Raw genomic sequence first — 4,929 nt, 5'->3', positions numbered from 1 at the left:
GCCGGGGTTAACCGTTTGCATCCAAGAGAGAAATCAGCACAGTGTCAGTGTGCGTGGTTTTAATACTTTACTTTGTACAATTCTGTGGATACAGTCTGTGGAAATAAAGTTGTATTATTTATGTTTATATATTTATTTAAGTTATCATTGAATTTTGTAAAACAAATCATAAAAGTGGAACAAAACTCTCCTTTTTGTTTAAAAGAACTTGAAATTCAAGGTGTGACTCAGACAACTTGACATTTGTGACAAGTAGCCTAATTTTTCCTGGAACTTTTGTATCATATATGTCTTTTATTCTCATTGGTCTCATGTATAAATATACTAAGTTCTCTTTTTTATTTTTAGCGAATGTATTATTAGTCCTCTTGTTTTTTTTAATCTTACATGATGATTTTATATTAAGTATTTTTAAGCTTTTTAGCATTTTAAATTCTTAAATACTCTATTTTGTTTTGAGAGTTTTTACACTTTACAGACGTGTCTGGGGTCTAGGGGTGGGGGGTTATATCCCTGGTTGTGTTTAACAGCACCGTAGCTGCACCTAAACTGAGTTGAAATACGACCTTTGACCTTCCTGGAGTAAGTTGTCACATATTAATATAGCTGTTGTAGCTCAGACTGTTTCCTGGAAGTCAAACCGAATCCAGGTTGTGATGTTTGAATCTTTTAAAAGGCGTAAATCAAATGTCTCTGTGCCCAACTTTCACACTTTGAGTCTGAGATGTGTTGACGAGGAGAAAAGGACAGTTTATTATATAGAGGATAAATGTAGGAGAAGTTCATGAGTACACAGGACAATAATACACCAGCGTCCCACAGTATAATTACCAGCTGAAGCAGCCCACGCTCCCCTATCACCGTCCCTGCGTCTTAATTACTCCCCCACCGAGCAGGAGAGCTGCTGCTGCCTCCAGCCTCCGGCAACTCAACACACGCACTCTGCATAAACCGCTCCAATTAACATCCTGCTGACGTCACACTAACAAAGACATGCAATTAGAGGAGGTGACTCATCCGCTCTTCACTGTGATCTGAAGTTTACCTGGAAGATCAATGAGGGAAACTCTCGGGACAAATAACTCAAAGTAAACAAGTGCAGCTGCTTTTAAAAGCTGTGGCAGCTCTTCTGGTCCAGGAAGCCGGGGATCATGGGTAATATCCAGAGGCTGTTGCACACACCTGTTCATGCAGCTGAAAACAGAAAGCTCCACTTGTTTTGCAATCTTCAATCAGTTCATTATCTTCATGGCGTTGTTTACACAGTGAGTTTACTCTGTTCTCTCTGGGTTTACTGCTGAAAGAGCCTGAATTTCACGAGCACATGAGAGTGAGGAGTCAGCCACCATGTGTCAGACCGTGTAGCAGAGCCTGGTCGCCTCAGATGTGGGGATGTTATGGTCTTTGCCCCACAGGAGGTGGAAGGGGATCCCACCGAAGCCTTTATCGTGGCTCTGTGACGGAAACAAAGACACCATTCAGAAGAAATGGACTCCAGTGCAATGTCATGCTGGCTCTGGACTCAGCCTCATGTTTTCACCTCAAACAAAACCTGTTGTGAGTCTGAGCAGCTCAGGGGTTCGAGTTTCAGTCACTACAAGTCGAATGTGGTGCTTTGAAAAGAGGCCTGGCTTGAAATGTATCTGCAACAACATTTAAACTCTGCAGGAAACTTAAATCTTAATGAGAAACTTCTGAAAACCAAAAGAAGAATTTGTCTCAGAGAAGATTTGCATCAGACAAAGCTGCTCAGTCTCATTTCCTCCCTGTCAGAGCCAGGGAGATCATGAGACTTTCTAAATTCACTACAGTCCTTTGTTCCATGAAAACAAAGCTCGGCTCATAATCGATGCTTTGTTCACCTGCTGCTGGAGTGAAATTCTGAGGATGTACAGTCCAGGGTGTCGGTTCCTCTCACTGGGCCCCCTGGTGGAGGTTCAGGGCACCGCAGCCCCATGATGGAGCGAAGCGTTGGCTCCTCAATGTGCTGCAGAGGATCGTAACAGTAAGATAACAACAGTAGATGAACAGTATAATGTCATGTCTCACTCTGGACACGTTAGAAATGGGACAAAGGTGTCACACAGGCTAAAGCTGAAGTTTCCCAGGAAAACTAATGGAGCCAATTCAATGTTCACTGGCACAAGTGGATAAATGTCTCCATCTAGCGGTCATTGCATCTAACTGTAGCCAAATACTTCAGGAAATTATGAATTACTGTAAAACTATATTAATAAACTAAATACTGTCAAATGATTATATGAAAACGCATTTATCGTAGCAAATAATAATCAATAGGTAATCATGTGTATAAAAAAGCTAAAGATTTTAGCTGCAATTGCAACTACTACATTTTAAAATATTATAATTTCATCTTATTGAAATTATAACTCTTAACTCTATTTAATTCCTTGTTAGCTATTGATCTGATCATAAAACCGCCTCAAATACACTTTATAATATAAAATCCACTTTGTTGAACCCTGTTCTGTCGCCAGAGTTACAGGAAGCTTGATTTCCAAAAAGTACAAATCAATAAATCTCTTTTTTAAATCCAGACACTCGTCTCCACCAGTGAAACCCACTCGCTGTGAGTTTTACTATGAGACTGACTCATGTTGCTTTTCAGGCTGTGATGCAGACACTCGTACTTCACCTCCATCACCAGTGGAGTGTGGCTGGTTGTTTCATCTTTAAAGAGTCTCACTCTGAAGAGATTTAATTTTTTAACTTCACGTGTAACGTGGATTTAATTCCATCTCTATTCTTCTTATAATTTATAAACACCTGACTTCTCTGTCTCGGTGAAAACACATCCTTTTTTAATTTTTCCCTCTGATTTTTAATCTTCATTCTTCTCTTTTCATTCAAGTCAATTTCTATTCTTTCACATGTTGATCTCAAGCTCATTTCTGACCTAACAGCAGTGGAGGAGAAGATCTCCTGACAAGTGGCTGTTCCTGAGCTAATGATCATATTACATAAAAAAAAACAACATCAGAGTTCATATCCATGATGACAGCGGATGAAGGTCGTGTGATTTGATGGAAAGCAACAGAAAATGAACCAGACGACCTTGAGGGTTGATGTTTGTCTCAACTCTTTTAAGTGTCATCTACTGAATAAAGAGCCTACTTGATATTTTACTTTAGTAGATTTACTTTCAGGTACTTTTTACTTTCACTTGTCACGTTTCCTCGGTCTCTTCCAACTCATCTCTGTCAAGCTTTATTTCTAACCCTCTTCTCCCTCCTCTCCTCTTTCTGTGTATGGTTATTCCTGGTGTTTCACCGAGTGATTCAGACGTTTCCAGCTCAGACGGCTGAGAGCCCGGTGACTAACGGTGAGTGAGCGATGGCACACCGGTCCCTGAGAGAGGCCACCTCGCTCCCATCAATCAGCCGCCTGCCTGCTACCTGGAGGCAGGGACGCTGGAGATAAAGCACCCCCGCCTTCTGGAAATTGCTACAATTGAGTGATTAAGACTGATGACGTCAAAGAAAAGCCTTTTTATGTGTATTTACTGAACGTATGTTGACTTACCTTCATTCACACACGTCTATGTGACTGTGACTCACCAGCGTCCTGGCCTTGGGCTCTGTTTGTGGCAGCTGCGTTGGTGAAACGCACGGTGATGACGAAGAGGAGGAGGAGAAGACCTGGGGTAGAAATCTCGATACAGTGGATTATTAGATGAGTGGAGCTGCTCTTTAGTGATGCCTCCATGTTTGTGTGAACACTGCTGGTCCCAGATCCTCCCTCATTTTCACCATGAGTGTAATTATGAGCCATGAAATAATGAAATTCATGTGCTGAGCTGGATTTCAAGTAGATCTTTGGCTCTAATGACTCATTGACACTTACATGCAGGATTAGTTGTCATTAAAAAGATTAATTAACATATTGAGTTTGCCTGTTTTCACCTCCACATGTTTCCTGTGTAAGTCAGTGATGGATTCTCTCACAAAAAATTAACCATTTGGTTTTTAGTTGCCCTTGTTTTTAAATTATTAGTACGACTAACAGGCTGCAACAGAACAGAAAGATCTCAAATCGAAGAATTGACATCTTAGAGTGGACAGTGTGGATGTTTTCATTATAATATTATGTAGACATGAAGCATAACAACTTGGAAACTCCACATAATGGTGTTTATGTGAAATGCTTCTATTACAGTGGGTGCTTTATTTTTCTCTTAGATGAGGAAGAGGCAACGTCACCTCAGGAAGTCATGACAACGGGTTGCACCACCACCAGGGGGCGGTGCGCAACCGGGAGTCCACTCTCCAGCGTGAAAGGTGGGAAGTGCCATGGAAATACAACTCTAACTACAACAATAGAATAAAAACACATAGAAATAAAAGTAAGACATTTTGTTTTAATGCCAGCATCTGATATAAGTTATGTGTTGGATTTGAATATGTTTAGTGGCAGAAACTTGGACTATGGGTAGAGAAGGTCTCTGGTTCGACTCCACGGAGGAACAACAAAAAGACGAACCTGGATTGATCTGTCCAAAAATCCAAGAGGATTCTCCTTACCCTGTCTAGTGCCCCCTGAGCAAGGCACCTTTCTCCCCCAACATCTGCTTACATTTCCCTCCTTGCATGAGTGTGCCTGTGCATGTGTTTGGGACAAATACATGTATCTTAATACTATGTTTTATGTGTTTTATATACATGTTTGTATGAACTATGTTTCTCTTGGCTGCAAAAAAGTTAAATTGAAATTAAAGTGCTGTGTCAGGCCCTTACATTTAAACTACAAGCATTTTAGGGGTAAATAGGAATACATCACAGTTTTTCAGCCCAATTAAAGAATAGAAGTCATGAGAAATATCACACAGCTGTACTCTATTTATCACACTGACAGGTTTTACAGCTAGCAACCTGGTTTGGTCTGGTGCCACTGTGCTTTTCTTTTATTTGT

General features: G+C 40.7%; 1 long non-coding RNA gene across 1 annotated transcript; it reads left to right on the top strand.

Annotated features, from left to right (window-relative positions):
• Positions 1–2,497: 2,497 nt before the first annotated feature.
• On the top strand, positions 2,498–4,584 carry LOC133932883 (uncharacterized). The gene is made up of 3 exons (XR_009911995.1): positions 2,498–3,664; positions 4,200–4,298; positions 4,429–4,584. It is a non-coding gene; the product is annotated as an uncharacterized LOC133932883 (long non-coding RNA).
• The last annotated feature ends 345 nt before the right edge of the window (positions 4,585–4,929 follow it).

This window comes from Platichthys flesus, chromosome 21 (genome assembly GCF_949316205.1).
Source record: "Platichthys flesus chromosome 21, fPlaFle2.1, whole genome shotgun sequence".
NCBI classification, from domain to species: domain Eukaryota; kingdom Metazoa; phylum Chordata; class Actinopteri; order Pleuronectiformes; family Pleuronectidae; genus Platichthys; species Platichthys flesus.
The sequence above is the reverse complement of the archived record's forward strand: the minus strand, read 5'-3'. Positions and strand labels throughout refer to the sequence as shown.